Source organism: Macrosteles quadrilineatus, unplaced genomic scaffold, assembly GCF_028750875.1.
Source record: "Macrosteles quadrilineatus isolate MER2022 unplaced genomic scaffold, UCM_ALF_1.0 Scaffold_7__1_contigs__length_78375512, whole genome shotgun sequence".
Lineage (NCBI taxonomy): Eukaryota > Metazoa > Arthropoda > Insecta > Hemiptera > Cicadellidae > Macrosteles > Macrosteles quadrilineatus.
This window is the reverse complement of record NW_026542600.1, coordinates 35,011,851-35,031,243: the sequence shown is the minus strand read 5'-3', so window position 1 is coordinate 35,031,243 and position 19,393 is coordinate 35,011,851. Positions and strand designations below refer to the sequence as shown.

At 33.7% G+C, this 19,393-nt stretch overlaps 1 protein-coding gene across 1 annotated transcript in view; it reads right to left on the bottom strand.

Moving 5' to 3' along the window:
* The window catches only part of LOC128998389 (calcium/calmodulin-dependent protein kinase kinase 2), a 176,908-nt gene extending 157,808 nt beyond the window's left edge, over positions 1-19,100 (bottom strand). Inside the window, exon 1 of the mRNA XM_054424502.1 lies at positions 19,002-19,100. The gene's annotated coding sequence lies outside the window, so the exon portion shown is untranslated. The remainder of the gene's footprint in view (positions 1-19,001) is intronic.
* Positions 19,101-19,393: the final 293 nt, after the last annotated feature.

Below are 19,393 nucleotides of genomic sequence, written 5' to 3'. Positions count from 1 at the left end.
ACCAAGCCAATGATCTGAAATTTTGAATAGAACAATCATCTCTCTCCACCCGGTGTTGCTATAGCTGTTTTAAATAAATAACACACATCTCAGTACCCATGTTACTTGTTAAATAGTTTTGGTCCAATACAGGGTGTTTCAAAAAGAATCATCCGATTGTATAGGTTTATATTTACAAAACTAATGATCATATGGACATCAGGTTAATTTTTTACTAAAGGATAACTAAAAATGTATTTTTTTACATTCCATTTAGATGGTCAATATGACCCCCTTTATGTATTTTTATGGAAAGAAGCCTTTACATATAATCAATCAGATGTTTCCGATGTTACTCCCTACCCCTCTATAATTATGGATATCTGTGCCAGACAATTTAAAACAGTATTATTTGATACAAATCCTTACTGGGTAGGGTAACAGTACATAAATGAAGTTCTCTTAATTACAGCAATCATAATTTGGACAGATCATAGATCTCCTTTACAATTTTAAAACATGCGATTTTAAGAATTAGGTTATGGAACAATGTTTTAAAACAATTTGGCCTCTAGCAGTGATGAATAATTTTACTTCTTTAACGTTTTTAGATACTTAAATTCTATTTAACAATTTTCATAGATTGGCATGAATTGATTTATTGGTCGTCTACAATATTCTTTGCGTCGTGACTCAAATTTAAATTGAAATTGAATTGTGTCGTATGTAGGGCCTTTAATGAGCAATGGAAGCTACTTTGATGCAGCACTCATTAGTTGGTTTCGCCACACACTCCCTTAACCCACCCCCGTTTACTGTTACGACCGCAGTTTGTTGTGACCATAACGCTACTGCATGCTGTTCACGTTTCAAAATCGTTGAAAACTATTTGTCCAGTGTCGATACTACTTTTAATGTAGAAGTGTAATTTGATTGAGTTCAACAATAGAAGAAATTAAGTTGATTAAGCCTTTATGCATATTACTACAACTAGACATTCCATCCCCATGTTAATGTTTTTGCCAGTTATGTTTTCAAAATCGTCGTAGTTTATGTGTGCCACTGGCAGACTGTGCTGATCGAAATTACAAATTTCTGTCGGATACAAGAATTTTTCAACAAGTTAATCTAATGGAACGACTAATTGTTAGCTATAGCAACTGTTAAGGCCCATAAACTTGATCCGAAACAAAAAAATAGGGTAGAGAAAATAGAATTTTAGGCACTAGCGCATTCGGTGACTGGCTCACCCAACTATGGTCTTTTTTAATAAAACATTTACAACAGCTGGTCCATATAGATGGGATGTCTACTTCAGTATCCAATACTCAATGATTAAACCCAACACATAGGAAAGGTACTCTAATTACAAAATGTTATACATACAAATGTTATACAATGTATATCGTGAGGTTCAACAAATATTCGTTTGATAATATTGAGTTGTGAAACAAATGTATTTATCTTATCAACTGAAATAAAATAAAATAAAATATCTGGATGTGTATCTCGCTATAAGTACCAACTAAGAACTAATCTATCTTTTTCCTATGCTTATGAAAATTATATAATCAGCCAATAGTATAACTGGTGCTGCTATAGGATGGGATTAACTAAAACTCTTTTTCGTATCTACACCAGAGGCTCTTATACTCTCACTTTAAAGCGAAATTTGTCAAGTCTTTTGAGGATCAACCCCGCCACAGCGATACCAAAACCCGACCTTAAATCCTGAGGCTAACTTAACTTAGTGATTAGCATCACACACAAAGTCCTATATGAGTACAAACAACAAATAGATAATAACTGAATGGATTATGGTGCAGGGGGTTCTCTCATACATAAAAGGGTTCTTTTTGGCTTCAGAGCCAAAATATATTTTGAAGCCTATGTAGTTTTTTCTTTCCTATATAGATAGACGTACAACTAATGGTAAAGGGCAAGAAAATGTGTATCATCATAATAACTAAAATCAATTGTTGATTAGTGGGGATCTACCCAGGTCTCCGTTCTCCAGGATAGTAGTCGCGCGTGCTAACGAATAGACGAGCTAAATCCAGTTTACTGTTCAGTTGTTATTCATTAATTAGGATCTCGATGATCGTGCCACCTGGGTTCAACCGCGAACAGTTAAAAAGATTAGGTTATCGATCCGGGGATATTTCGTTCAGTCGGAGACGACAGTAAACCAGCTTTACATACCTATTAAGCGTTTATTTCCTAACAAATAAATTTATTTATTTTTGGCATTTACTTGAAAATAATTTTGGGGTTGGAGGAGTCGGTTAACGATTGGTGCGTGCAATAAAATCAACCTCCAGTAGCCTTTTTCCCTTCCACATATCCACCGTTTTAAATATTTATACAGTTAACACGTAGACACACTACCGCGTGGAAAGTGTCAATTCACCTTTCCATTTACAATCCGTGATATGATCAAATAGCTCGTACAGTTTAAAACAATTTAAAATTTGAATGCACTTTTCACTATATTCACAATGTGGTCTTTTTCAATATTTTTTTTTTTACTTTAAGAAACAAAAACTGAGTTTTTATAATCTATGGCAGGACGCAGGACGCCGGATGCAGGACGGCGGGAAAGCACAATCATTACCTACCGGATACCGTGTTCGCGGTCACCTACGTACGCACTCAAGGTTGTTGTCTTTATCGGGTTAAAGGCCGTTGCGGTTCTAGCAGCCGTATGGTCAATAATTTGGCGTTTCGCTGGTATTAATTGCTGCTATCGTCAACAGCTGCAACCATTAAAATTATAATTTTGGCCACCGGACCTTTGGAGCTGATCAAATTTTGCTTTTAGTCGATTTTATCGCAGAGAAAGTATTCGGAGGGTAGACGATTCATGTAAGACTTTTGACGTTAACTTAATGTTGAAATAAATAACACTGTAAAATACCTAGTGGTATAAAAGTTATCATGAAGGTATTTAAAACATCAAGAAATGTATATTTTAAATCTAAATTAATATCTTACAAAACGAAATTGTTTCCCATTGTGTCATAGCTTGATTCATTTTTATATGTACAATATAATTTATGTTTACTCACAGGGAAGGCGAACAAGTTAATATCATCTCTTCTATTACACAAAAAGTGTGATTTTACCTGTTTTTTATTATTATTTTTTAATGTCTTATATGAGAATTGTAAAAATCACATTTAAATAAACCTAAATGTGATATTTATATAAATTTATAAACCTATGCCTTAAAACAAAGTAGCGAAGTCATAAAAATATCTCAAAAATTTGAAACACAAAATTTTAAATGTCACTCGTTATCTGTGGAATTAGCTATACTTATGACAAAAGTAAAATGCCAATCCTTTCATAAATCTAGGACACCTTTAATAAATGTTCTTACAGTTAATCACTGCAGTCGTAAAACCTGCCATTCTGTCGTTTCTGTCACTTTTGTTTATTGATTCTAAAATATCTTAATTGTGTTGGCTATCGTAATTTTCCTATCACGACAGCTTGTAAAAACCATTAATGAGAGAAAAGATACTTCGTAAGAGATGAGATTATTGAGTGGAGCGAAGCGAACTTCTTTGGGATCGACTTCAAAGCAAACTTTATTACATTATCTCGCAATAGCGGCTGAACATATTTCAGCCAAAATTTCTAAGGTTATTCCAAGAAATAGTAGTACAGTTAGTGAAGAATAACATTTCAATTATATAATGCCTATACAATTTAAAAACTAACCTAAGATTTTCAATCTTTAACATTGGCTTGTGGGTTGCCATGATAGTTACGAAATAACAATATAAGTGTAAAAATATAATAGCACATGTTTAAGAACAAGCCAATACGGCCTATATACAGCCAAAAAGAAAAAAATATATTCTGGCAAAGACCATTGATCAAACAATGACTCAGAGGGATTGCTTTCCAATATTGTGCTGTATAAAGCATTCCTAGTTTTAGTGTGGATAACAGTTTCAAACCGAAACTTAAGAGAGAAAGCTCCTTTCAAATTTAATAAGCTTTAACAATGTTTAATGAGTTAAGTAGCGGAAAGGTTGCACATAATCCTATCTTAATTACCTATTTACATATTTACAAACTGCCTAGCCATGTTATCGTTCTAGAGAAATACACCTTGCAAACATTTCAAGTCGTTAATGGATAACAAATTTACTACGTATTTTATTGTTTTATTATTTATTTATTTATTTTATTATTTAAGTAATTTATACGTACTGATATGTGAAATGGAAATGTACAGCGTAGGTAAAGGTGTTCCTAGCCTATTTGTTAGCGTTTTGGACTTCGTTGCACGAGTGATGGTTTCGAGCCCAGCTTATCCAATAACACTCTAGGGATTTGTGGTACGTTTTCCCTCAAGAGAATAAGTTATCGTTTGACAAAATGCCTCTGTTGCAGACACAGAAAATTGCAGTAGATAAGTAACACCACATGTTTGTGATAAAAGTATAAAATAACATATTCAGTAACATGGTTCAAATGAAAACATTAGTACATTTCATCTTATACTTCAATACGTGTTTTAGTGATTCAAAAAAGCTAAGAATGTATACATCCGATGGACAATCTGAATGACAACTCTCTTGTCTGCCGATTGTAGATAGGACATCGGATGTATATATTCATAGCTTTTATTTTATTTTTTAGCTATTAGTATAAGTGCGCTACAACAGATGGTCAAATGTATATCCCTCAATAGATTCATCAACAGTTCAGTATGTTTTTCTATCGGTAATCAAAGAGGTTTTGTCAGATATTGATTATAGACGGTCAGGTAAAAAGTTTAATAAGTTTAAAATGAGGCCCAATAAACAGAGGAGTGTTACTAATTTTTATAAAACATCCAATTATCTTCAAAAATATCTCTTAACGTAGTATAAAATGTATATAATAAAAGTATTTTTTTACATTAGTTAACTACAAAACTATGAAACAAAACTAAAAACTACAATTCCCCATTCAAAGAATCAAAATAGCGTTGACCAAGTGGAATCAAATGGTGACTCATTGTTTTAAACACTTGCCTTTAAATCTGAAGCTTATCGGTTCGATCCCAAGCCCAAGCATGGTTTATTCTGGACACAGAAGACATTTGTCATTGGTCGACGTTAGATGGTAACAAGACCTAAAATATAGAGGCAACCTTGGCTTGGTTTGTTTCCTTAAAAAACAAAAAAATTCAGTAACGTAACGAATAATATCACTATTATTAACTTTTATCTGCTGATAAAATTGATTATAAATCCATTGCATCTCGAAAAGGAAACTTTTATATGGTGATCAATTAATAAACACTTGTTACAATTCCCGATCGATTTTAGACTCGCGTTCACTGATTGCGCTATTAGCCAAATTCACGGGCCGTAGAAAATTGAACGGCATTCATTACCCAAGACCGGAATTTTCCAATTTTTGAACGGAAGTGTGCCGGAGCCATTGGCTTCGGTATCCATTAGACCTGCTTCGCCCCGTAATAAGGGGTTCCGGGATTGATGCAAAACTAGAAAAGACAAATTGCTGACTTCCAATGGCCATCACTTGTGTCCTGGGACCTCCTACTGGTGTGGTTATACCAGAGTGTTCCTTCTCGTACAACACCCTTGATAATAAACCCTCCTGTGCTTACCAACAGATAATCTAACCCCTTTCAAAGACCTATCTATAGTACATTATTCGGTATTTTTATTTTATTTTTGTTTGTCATTGCTGCCATTTTATGATATCTCTAAGGAAAAATTCCATCATCTTGGTCTAGTAGCTTTGCTAATGATTGATAATACATAAGAAACAACAAAGTTCCATGATCATTGTTTACTTCCCGATTTGCATTTAAACACTAAGGTTATGATTACAGAATATTTTTAGTGAATTTCCCATACAGTGAATAAGCTATTACCGTAGTACCCATGGTAAGACCTGGACCCGGGGTCGTTTATTTTTTCGTTTTGAGGCCCCTAAATGAAATTTAATATAAACGTGTAAACCCTCAAACGTTCGCGAACCAGCATGATCGGACTATGGGAACGTGGGTTTATGGGGGGTTTTATGGGGTAGATTGTTTATCCCATTTTTTACACAAAAAACATAAAATTTAGAAATTTTTTCTAAGCCATTGTGTAGAGCTTAAAAAAAGAAATAATTTAGTAACTTAAAGTGTTATTATGCGCCTACTGGTTAAGGAGAAAATTAAAAAAAAATTGTAAATCTAAAATCCCCATATTATTCTTATGGAGAATAAGTAAACTGTTTTATTTTGCTTGTTTATAAACATATTTCGATAAAATTCGGAAAATGCATTTATTTCTTACTAAACCATTAATATAAAAAAAACACATTTTCACCCTTCATGTTGCAGCAAACCTAAGCACTCGTTAAACTAATTCTATTTAAATAGGATATAAATGCGATATTTTTAAGGAGACATTTTAGTGTAAATCCAATCAGGCAAATGGAAATTCAGTAGTCTGCAGTTTTGCTGTGGTGGGGGTATTTTAATACATACAGAATTTAAATGAACAATTAAAATATAATTATAAATTTTTCATTTAACTAAATAAGTTTTTTTTTAAAGAAGTATATATTATTTCAGTAATGATAATATTAGTTAGTTTCGGATTACTTATTAAGTTTTTCTCCCATGTTGCGTTGTAATTTTTTTCATGCAGAGTATTTGCAATGATTATATTCATTTTTGTTTAAGACTGCCATTTAAAAACTCTCCTATGCTGTATTATGGCACCGGTAAAAGTCACTGTCCGGTTGTATCCTAAAGGAAAAAACTTGATACCTCTAGATCAGCTGTTTTTTTAGTTTTGTACTGACGTGTAGCACTACGTTGAGCGAAACAGCAGAAAAGCACATTCGTCAGATTCTATATTTTCAGCATCTTACGCCCTTATTAGCATCGATATGAGAGTCAAGATATAAAGGTAAACCTGTTGCTGATTTAGTCGTGCGTAATAACGTTTCGTTTTTCCCGATGACAGTACAGTAACCACCTATGAATAAATAAGCGATAACCACAAACAAGTAATGTGACGTTGTATGAGCGCCGGTTATTAGTAGTAAACAAAAGTCAAATTACAAGGTGACAAGAGGCTGCTATATACAGTGGGTCATCCATCTCACCACGCGTGGGTCCAAGCACGCGCCGTGGGAGTATCGCGTAAATCCTTCTTGTAGTTATAATAATTTCAGTTACGTCGCGTCGTAGTCATTCTGAGATTGTTTTGCATAATCGATTCAATACCTAGATTATCATGGTAGTGTCGTTAGCCTCTACAAGTTGTAGTTTATTTTATTGTATCCACTCCACCAGCAGAGCAACATTAAATTGAGCAATGATAACAAAAATCTGGTAAAACAAAATATACACTAATATTATAACAATGTGTAAGTAACATAAAATAATTATTTAAGTGATCAACATACAATATTGTAAGTTTTTCTTCACTAAAGGATCAGGTGCGATCGGTTAGGACTTTGAGGAACTTCCTTGTACTAAGTTGGTAACTGTCTAAACAAAACATCCACTTCACTGAAGATTGAGTTCTGCTAGGAACACTGATGTCAGTCAAATGAAGAACTGAGAAACCATTCGGCAGCCTGTAAAGAAGAAACCACCCCAGACCGATAACGTATCTTCGAAGTTCTGTAGGAAGCGATCCCAGTGCCTAAACACAATCGGTCATAGGTGATTTTAGATAGTGGCAACCTTCTATAACACGTGCCAGCTCAAGAAATCTTTTCTGGATAGTGTCCAATAGTCTAGTGCTGGTAGTTGTGACGCATGCTTGGCTGGTGACGTACAACGTGAAATCTCATATTTTAAACTGGTCAAAGCGATAAATAAGCGTAATCATAGCCCTTTCGATCGAACCAAAAATTGAAATAAAAGCCACCGAGGGCCCCGGGCCTCTCCTCAGGCGACTGTTCTCGTTTTTGAGATGGGTTCGGGCTCCGTAATCGCACAGCGTGTAGGTCGAAATCGCCGCGGTAATGTGAATTGATGCGTTCAATTTGCGCTGAGTCTTTTATGTCAATTAGTTTCTACCGCAAATTATATAGGTTTTTGACTCAATTAGGGTTTGGAGCCTTGCGTCTGCGGTGGAGTCCAAAATACACCTTCGGCAAATTGTCTCTAGGCTCCTAGTGGAATAGGGACGTCGATAATGTGCTGGCGTTAACGTGGTGTAGTATAAAGTTTTCAATATTTTAAAAATATAGTGAACGAATGAGCGCATCAGCATTTGCTATTGAGATTAAGAAGGAATTTAAAATACCCCTTCCACAGCAAACCTGTAGAATAAGCAAATTCCAATTTACCTGAATAGATTTCTTCCAAATATTCCCTTAAAATTAAACAATATTATCTATTTAAATAACATCAGTCTTTTGAGTACTTAGGTTTGCTGATATAGGGAAGGTAATGAGGTTCTTCCTGTTGAAATGTTGATAGTTTAGTATGAAATAAACAAAATTTCAAAATTGTATTAAAATATATCCATAAATAAACAAACTACAGTCATCACCTATAAATTTAAAGATGAGTGTATATGCCTACATTTATGACCCTACTTTATATAAATGAATTAGTTTGAAAAACTAAAATATCACAACAAACCAAATCATGACGTCTACATGTGTGTGAGGCTTAAATCTCAACATGAATGCTCACAGAAACTAATCAAACAGAGAATAGTAAACGATCACCAAATTATTGATTACGGCATGTACTGTAACAACATTTTGTGCATACAGTACTGTATATTTTGAATTAAAAGTTCAAATAAGGGCAGTAAAACATTGGGTCAGTAGGTTTACTCGCGTAAGCCCAATATTGTTATATGAGGAAGAGTTGCACAGTAGATTTGCTGATATGTGTTTTCGCTCCACGAGTGCATAAGTCGCATTTCTAGATACGCTTACTTTTCACAAACAACTGATGTTGTGAGAATGTTGCTAGCATGTAGTGACAAAACTGACAATGTTTTGTCCAACTAAAATATTATCTGAGTAGACTTTGAATTGCAATAGAATGTTATGTAAAAATTACCTTTCAATTACAATGGTTAATTTTAGCTTCAAAATACGGAACCCAAAATTAATACACTCAAAGTCTTACCCAATTATTCAAAAGATTTAAATTTTGTATCAAAGGTTGGCAGGACCACGAAGTCACAAGTTCAATAAAAAAGGATCGTTTTGATTTCACAACATATTTTTTCTTTATTTCCAGGTAGAGCTTTAAAAAACAACCGTCAAAAGCTTGATAATGGTTTCAAATCTCCGGCTCACAATAATTCCCATCACAATTTCGAGCGATCCTTAAACAAAATATTTCAGAATCTGGAATACAAACCAAAAGACAAATGGAGTCGAGAGATGAAAAAACTTACGAATACTGACCATAAATGATATCAAAATAGTCATGAAAAGCGTCTATTCATTGTCACTGTAAGATGATAAGTTCAATGATTTTTTTTTTTTTCAATATTGGTGGCAATTCCTTTAAGAGTATATATATAACGATTGCAGCATCTCTCTAAATTCTTTGGCCTTCTGTGGAACACCACGTACGTAATGCTACATACCAAAAGGTTACAGACCCAAACATACTTTCTAATGTCTACTAATGGAATAAGCTGGAGAAGTTAAATAAGCCTCCTAGAAACAGTTACAAGTGAAATAGCTTAGGGAAATAACAAAATCCAGAGAAGTATACATAAATGAAGGAATGAAAATACTCTTTGTTAGGCGAGCATGGTACTTTCTTACAGTTACCTAGGTGTTGTAATAATATGAACTAAACAATGCATGTTAATAACGTTTTTACTGTAGACATGTATAATTAATGTAATAAATTTCTAATTAAAAATTATGGATATGGAATGATTTGTAGGGACATTTTGAGACTATGTCACAGTAAATCAAGGTTGCAATAGATTAGATAACGTCGAATGTTAATTTTAAGCTACAAATAAAACACTATTATAAATATGGTGGGTATTGTTTCGTGTGTTTCTTGTATAATTGCGATGTTCATTGTTACACAAGAAACAAAAATATTTCATAAAAATATATCTTTCAAACGTAGGTTAGGGTTGTTGTTTTGAAAAACCAGGATGGACAAAATCATTTAGTAAAAAAATTTTAAACACATAGTTTAGGATTCGAAAAGCGTAATACCATAAATTAACAGAAATTTGAACAAATTACTCGATTGATTCTTTGTTGAATCTTAATACTTCAGAAATACGTAGAAATGGTTGGCTTGAACAATAACCACCATTTTAGATTTTTTACAAATATTGTATCAGTTATTTTATGCGATATTTTCATAGATAACAAACAATCTAAATAGTTTGGTTCGTAATTTTTAGTGGTCCAAGTAGTTTTATTTTATAGGTTTAGGCTAAACGTTTGCCAAGAAACTAAGTCACATAGAAGTATACTACCTAACCAAACTAGCCACCTTTAAAGACAGATAATTAGTAGCAAAATGACAAATAGCTAAATTATCAATAACAGCTAAATCCAGTTTCCAAAGATTAAAAATGGTACACGTCGTTATCTGATATCTATTTCGAAATTGGCGGCTTCTTTAAACCTTTCCCGCCTGGACAGGTCTCACTTTTAATATGGATATAAGATTTAAATCATTTTAAAATCCAAAGCTCGTTCCATTTTTCACCAAGGGTATTTCAAATTGATTTGTCTTCTCACAAAACAAGTCAAGAACTATTGGAAATCCCATAATCAATCTCTGATATCCTAAGTCTAAATAAACTATATTTTTCAAATTTGACTGGAATTGAAACCCATCGTATTAATTAACGCTATGAACATAAGTCTTTATTTTTATCTATGTGTTAAGCCGTTTAGCAGGCAAGAGCACACATAGACACATACTTTTGAAGAGTACGTTTGATTTTATAGAAACTTAAGTTTTAAATGCCAGTTTTTCATCATATACACAAACAACAAAAAAACTGATTCAAAGTGTGATTTATAATCGTAAATCGGAAGAGTCTACATCTGTCTCGTAATATAGAAAATTGCCAAAGTCATTACAAAATACCTTATAAAGACTGTGTGCGAAAAATACCTGCCGGCATGCCGCAATGGGACGGAAATACCTGTGTTTATCACAACCTCGGAACAATGACGCCCGCCCCGTGATTCTGCGATCAGATATGTTAAGTACGTGTAATATATATATTAGGGATGTATTCTGCGCAAGCATATACTTGTTAGCGTTTATGGTGTTGAGTATATTTTATTTGGGAATGATAAACGTAATTGAATCGGTATCGGTCAAATTTCATGACAAAGAATACTTTAACGGGTTAGAGTAAATTATTGTTGTATATTTTTTTTACCCAATGACTAGAATGGTAGCAATAGCTATTTTGGAAGTAGATTCATGTTCTTTTCAAACTCTCACTATATTCAATGATAAAAAATGTAGGCACATTTTTAAAAAATTATCTTCACATATATTCGCGTAATTAAAACTGTATGTGTTTAATGTTTACGCCAATGACTAAAACTGGCATGATACTAGCCCAATTGATCTTTAAGTATAATGGAATGCATGCTTTTAAGAGGTTTAACCATGATCAATTACCCCCCAAAGATACAGAAGTATCTTATTCCTTGGATAAGTATGACCGTATGGCTTTTCATAGGAGGTTTTCTACGATACAAGGCCTTACATTTTTATTTTATTGATAGGAACTTACAACTGATAGTGAGCACTGAAACGCAACTAAACCAATCGGTGACTGGTAGGACGGAACTCCCACACTCTAACTGCTAAACCAACAGCACCCCTATTTTGGTGTGGTATAGGAAAGTGACTTTCAACGGATAAAAGTAGTATAATGTTCAATTCTAGTAGTTCTAAACGGATTCTTTGTACCTCATACCTACACCTCATATCTAGTTATCCAGATGACTAACGGATTGCTAAATTGTCTCTCTAATTTCTCAATATAAATATACTCGACAATTTCTCAGTGTACATCAGAAGAACCTAAGGCCTACAATTAAGGAACAAATGTCTTCCTCTCTCAAAAAAAGGAATTTTTGAATCCCCATATCTTATCGGGTCAATTTTTTCCGAAAGGCATATGGGTAAAGTGTACATAAACAGGTCCACGAAATATAACAATTTGCGTGAGCACTGTTAAGTGTTTATAATTTTAAGGTCTTACGCTGACAGGTAAAAATACTGCGAAACAATTGCGAGAAGAAAGTACATGAATCAGTACTCACAACAGGACTGCTTTGTGGTGACTCCTAAAATGAATAAAAAGCCGTTTTTTATAAAATTTCCAAAACTATTTGCACGCTGGCTGAACAGGGTATCCCCGGGGATATGGGAACCGGTTTAATGGAATGTGCGCAAATCGGCAATTATAGTGCAACACGACGTCCGATGCCTTCGATAATGCAATACAATACACTGCATGCTTCTCTAATTGGGGGATCGCACGAGAATAAACAAATCAAGTGATATTTAGTACCCGGCCGGGTGATCGCTTTGCCAATCGCCTGATTTCCTTTCGATTAAGCTCGGTTCTGTGAAACGAAATCCCTCTGGCTCGTACTAACGAATCTTACAACCGTTTCATGTAATAGAAGGAACTGTGCAAAGTCGGTTGCGTATTATTGAAATATTATAGGCTACACATGACAAATTAAGGGATGTATTAAAACACTGAAAAGAAGAAAAGGTTGTCTTTTGCAATCGTGGATAAAAGGGATTCAACTCCAAACCAATCGAGCCTCATCTAGTGGTATGGTGAAGAACAAACATGACATATTCTAGGGAGCGAACTAAATTTGCCATTTAATTTTGTTGGATGTACAGTAAGAAGGGAGGCCAAATGCCTAGAGTATACCAATATATCATGAACATATGGGTCTCTCCAATTTCTCAATATAAATATACTCGACAATTTCTTAGTTTACGACGGAAGAACCTAAGGCCTACAATTAATGAATAAATGTTTTCCTCTCTCAAAAAGTGGGATTTCTGAATCCTCATATCTTGTCGGGTCAAATGTTATCCGAAAGGCATATGGGTAAAGTGCAAATAAACAGGTCCGCGAACGTTATATAAGCTTTTGCAGATAGGACTTAACAAAAGTCAAAAACATCTTGTCAATCACTTCTTGGGTGAATCGAGGGATAACTACCATAGCTATTTATTAAATATGTAAGTAAATGAAGATGAAAACTAAGAGATAGCTCTGACCGTGGTTACATTCTGTAAAAATATGTTATTAAAATAGTGTAGTTATTATTAATTCATTTGTTCGTCTATATATTTGCAATTTATTATTTTCCCTTTCGAGTATGACAAATACTGTGTTTAGAATAACGATAACATTATTAAACAAAAGAATAATAAATTTGTGGTAGTCATTTTGTCACTCTATGGCTATATTTACGGATGACTTTTCACTTTAGAAAGGTAACTAAGTTTTAGGCCACAAGACAAGAGAGATTTGCATTTTCCAAGTGTTTCCAAAATAATCCTATTAAAAGACAACACGAGTCATTTGAGTTAGAATGATATTATAATACTGCCTGTAATAATGCTGGAATTATGAGGTTTTGACATTGCGTAATATATACAGTAATAATGTTTATAAATTTAAAAATACTGCATCTAAAAAACATAGCACTAGGCCTACTGTATTTATACCACATCCGTTATCTTCAGTACGTTATATTTGGCAAGTAAGTAAAGAAATATGCTTGAGTATATTATACATGTAATTTGATATTCTTTGATATTCCATGACTTGTGGCATGGTAAAAAAATGTGTTCTTGAAACGTCAAACGTAGGACGTTTTATTTTTCACACAGCATATACTGAATCATTATGATTTGTTCTTGCAGCCAATAAAACGTATTCCTTAAATAATATAATTGAATCTGAATCTTTTAATGGCATGTTCTTTTAACACTTGAAACATTACCATCGATGTTTGCGCGCAAATATGCTCAACAAAAAACTCTGAATATTTAACAATGTAAACGGTTTTGATTCTGGTAGAACGTCGATCTTTTAAAATTATACAAATGGTTACATCTTTTTTCAACGCACTGTAGTAAAGCCAATGTTTATGCTTATTTTGAATATAAATAAATAAAACTCACTTATTCTAATCACTACGAACAATACGAGTGAAATTATCAACAATTGTTTTTGTATCTACGCACAAAGTGACACTCAGGAGAAATATTTAGGAATTTTCAAATGCAGGTTCTGAGAAGTAAATGTTTGAAAGGAGTATTCGTATTTTTGATTGGTGTTATATTGCAGTTGTTTTAACGGGATATTCTTCAAGGGCTCTTCGACTCCACTCCTGCTTAGTTTATACGATTTCCATAATTTTCACTAATTTTCTAATAGTATATGAACCCTGTTGACATAACAAAATTCCTATCAGTTTAAATATAGAATATTAAGTTGTTGAATTTATACCATTCGGCAACAATAAAATTGGAATATGTGATTTCCATCCAGTGTTACCAACTTCTTTTCACTCGTATATAACGCACACTAGGCTATTAGTAAGCACACTATTTTGCGATTCAGGATGAAATCTTGCGACAATGAAAACTAGTATGGTAATATGATATAATGGAGGATTCAGCTGTTTCCTTAAATCTATGGCTGATCCCCGACTTGTTCGGTAACTGTGAAAATCTTTCACTTGTTTAATTCAGTTGTATGTTTAACAGATACCAGCTACGTGTTGGGAACCAGCCTGGAGCGTTGACTACGGGAACCGATTACTGGGTTCGGAGAAACTTTTGGATGGTGAAAAACCCGTTCCCATTGTTTGGCAAGATTTTGTGTCTTACGTGCTGGGTTTGGAGTGGTTGGTAGGAAATCGATTAAATATTTTCGAGTCCCCAAAAAATACTTGGGTGGGAGGAACGTCCAAATGGTGATGAAAATTAAGACTACAGTGAAAATAAGGTTTTAGTTATTATAATTTAGTTAAACATTATTCACGCTTATTTGCTTGTTATTTACATTTTTATATCCTTCACAAATAGTTTTAGGTTATGTACTATGTTGTTTTTTAGTAGTAAAATCGATCTCCCAGAGTTCGAGAAAACCTATGCAGTAATTAATTGATGAAAAGGTTTCAGAAGTTGCATTAATTGATGAAAAAGTTTCAGAAACTCAGTTTGCTCCAACATTGTTAAGTCACACATAATTTTAACAGGGGATATTTACACTGATATAGGCCTACCCCTAAGATCCCCTGAAAACTACTTATTTAGTACACGTTGTAAATTTACTATAGCTCTGTGTGCTTATTACATCAAACAAGTAAATTTTTCAACAGGTTTGAGGTATTTTTGCTTCCAATTTACTCCTAAACTATACTAGTTTACCAATTGCATTTCATTTTTTTATGCCGGTAAACTGTATGTCATAATACTATAACAGGACTTTTTTTAAATAAACTAAAATTATTTTTAAATTCTCATGAATACTAACAAATGCAGTGCACTTTGTTTTGTACATTTTAAGACGGCCACTTAATTTCTAACTGTGAGCAAAAGGATTCCTTAGGATGTGATTTTTATGTTAATACTGTTTTAACTTTAAAAGCTTCAAGACAATAACACTTTCGACTACAGTATATTCTAGATAATAACAGATACACACAATAATATGTAAATGAAATCACGCGACTTCCAGCCATCTTGATTGAGTATTTATGTTGATTTCTACTTAATTCCTACAGAAAACACATTTGTTTGTTAATATAAGCTACGGGATTTTAATACATTATCTAAAGCCTAATGGGTTTGATTATTTCCTAAGACGGATTACCGGCAATCAAGAGTGAGGTTAAACTGGTTTACCAGTCTGGTGATTAAAAACGTTAGACCTAATGAATATTTTAATCCTTACATTTGGTACTACAGTAATATATTCTGTCATCACTATACCATTTAAATACCCGGCTACAATTTCTTGTGCAAAAATGTAATGCAGCCAACATGTTTGAGGGCCAATCAAATTAAATATTTTTGATTAAAAAACCTAAAGACTGTCCTCACCTAAACACTTTATATGAATTTTAAACACTTTGATTGTTATATGTAAACTTGTAAGATTTTCCTTCCAATTCGAAGTAATGTATATTTTGTTTGCAGTTTTCTTACTGGCCTCAAAGTATGATTTAACGTTTTTATTAGCTGTTTGTACTGTAATTAGATAGTAATGTATTCTAGCAACACCAGTTACAGTTTTGTTTGAATCTAGTTTTGACATTAATAATTATCTTAACTTTATGAACACCGTGGATCATGCAGGGATTTAATTACTGTATAGGCTACCTGTCTATCTTTCAACTGATGAACACGAAATACAAATTATTTTAAAACATGTTTTTGTGGTATCTCACAGGTTAACTTATGTCGTTAAAACTCGCATACTTAGTCGTCAATGGAAGTAAATACCATTCGAGATTAAAAACTACATTTGTAACCAATGTGTAAATTTCCAATAACCTTATCATATCTCTGTACAATCATGGGAACGAAGGAGAAAGTTTATCAAACAACGGAAATTCAGTAATCAAAGGCTTGTAAAACGCATATTCTCTAACCACTTGAAATATTATTGAAATATCTAAGCTACCAAATAATTAATTTAGGAATAGTCCTCCCAAAACATTCGTTTTACAATTCAAAGTAGGATTGATTCTTAGTTGTATTCTTTATGTGTCATGTTATTTGTATTAAATCCATCCAAATGCCTGTTATATTTCTGGTAATCTGTTTTTTCTGAGAGATTGTTTTAATGCGAGGGATTTAATAATTGGGATCTCTAAATGCTTAAGCTTATTATCAGTAGGAATAAATAGTTATTCTCACCGTATTTATCCAAGCACCTTTTAGATATTTAGAGTAGGCCGACAGGCATTACATATTATGTTTGGCAGGCTTATAACCGGACTGTGGCTCATTCACAATTTTATTTGCATTTTACAACTAACATTTAACACTCGGGGAAGTAATATACAGAGCTGTTTTACAACCACAATTCAAGGACACGTGTAATAAACATGTTAGACATACATAGCTTCACTAGCATTCTAATTCCTAAATATTGCAATGTCTGATAAACTAATGTTTGTGACAAGTAAACCAAAATACTTAAGCATAAAGGTTTCTACTCATTACAATTCATTTTACTGATATAAGAAATGTTGATAAAAAGGCGAAGTTATAAATACAGTATTTATTCCTTTTCTAGTTCTAATACACTACTAACTTTTAAACGAAAATATTTATGATTTAGATTATTTTACAATTTTATCCACTCACAATCTCTTGCTCAGCTACAGTTTTATATTGAAAGTCAACAAATTTCAATCCAGCCGAGCCGGTAACATTGCAACAATTACAATCGGTAATAGCAATCGATAACCAATGTTGCATACATTCCGTTATTTACAATGAAACATTAGGTAGAAAACGTATAGCTGATGTCCCGGACTCTAGTTGTTTTTTTTTTTTTTTTTTTTTTTTTTGCTCTAGCGTAAAAAAGTAAACCCGTATCACATGTTGTTTTTGTTGCAGTATGACGAAGCGATTTTATTGGCGTGTGATTGGTTTTCAAAGGTGGGTTGAGAATCGAGCCTCCACAAAGATGCACCTTGGGCGTAACCTAGGCCGAAACACGTTTTAAGGCCACGGTTCAATGATAGCATCGGTATCGCTGCTTGTGATCTGTCACTGAAGTGATCGTGTTGTATCCGTCAGTCTTAGTGGCGACCTTCGTAGAACCAACAGAAGACTATATATGTTTGACAATTATATATTTATATATTATATTTTGACTTTATATATTATGGCAATTCAGCGAATTCATCATAATTTAAACAGGTCGTTATTTGATCGCCTAAACCTTTGGCTGTTGCTATTTTAAAACATCTTGCTTGATTTTCATTTAGATCGATCTCGTTATTCAAGACCTAAATAGTGTGTGCAATGTAAATAAAAACTAGAGTATCAAACATTGACATAGGCCTAATGTAGTGACAAACAAATGCTGACAGCTATATTAACTAACTGTCCAACTGTCAAAACTATGCTTTAAACAGATTTTTTTTCGGTTACAGGAACTATTTAAACATAAAACATGTGAACGAATGATAACTTGTAAAAAGTAAAATATCAATCAACGTTTTCAAAAAACTTGAGTATTGTGATATTCATCTATGTTATGTATGTTCGCATAGTTTGTGTAATTAATTACTCCGACTAGGTTAATTCCGGGCTACGTTTGCCGGAATAGTGCGTCCTACAAACAGGATTGTTTAAAGAAGCGGAAACAATTTTACCTGGAAAGAGGTAGGTACCTTTGTACTGCACTTCACACAACTTTAAAACAGCATGTCAATCAGATTATAGCCATCGCAACGATTAAATTGAATTTTGAATGGGTTCTTTGAAGGTAGTGGAACTTCTGTCATGTTCATTATGACTTGAAAGCATCGTTTTCATCGAGTGGAGGCATATTCTCTTTCTCCGATGTAAAATTATTTTCACCGGAAACTTAACGTGAACATCAAAGGTATATGCACATTGACAAAGGGGTTTTTTATGACTTTTAACCGTTTAGTTAATATCGATTTTGTAAAGATGTATAAACAATCGTTGGCAAAAAATCCTAACTAACAAATTATATCACTGTTTAAAACGCCGCATTTATTGTATCACAAATTTAAAATACTTCTCAAGTACGATATTACACTAAACATTAATAATTTATTTGCAATCATAAACCGGTTAAACCGACTATTTTCGTATCGTAGCTTTAATGGCTCCAAGTGTGTATCATTAAAAAGCCACATGTAAACAAAGTTTTAGAAATAATAACATCGTAAATTTTACTGTTATACTAAAAATAAAATGTCTATTTAAGTAGATTAATAGTGTGAAATGGGAAGAATCTTACCTGGAAACACACAGAACAAATCACAATCTCGCTACGCACGGAACACAAAACTTGGTGAGCACGTCCGACTGCCTACGGCCTCGGCGAGAAGTTGACTGACTGAAGGCACGGCAGTGCTCGCCGCTCGCGGCCCTGCCCCCACCCGGCACCGTGCCTGAGCCTAATTTTCGTTTCCTCTACAATATTATTGATGGGCTTACCGGGGCGACCACAATACGCTATTTCTACCGCTTCGACTCTTCTTGCATTATTCATAGAGAAGTCTATTCCTACGGCCGTCGATGAACTCTCCTCCAGCCGAACTCGGGATCTCGCGTCTCCGAGATAAGGTATTTTTGGACGGTTTGTTTTGATCGGACCGCCTCCCAGACGCAGGTAATTAATTAACGGAT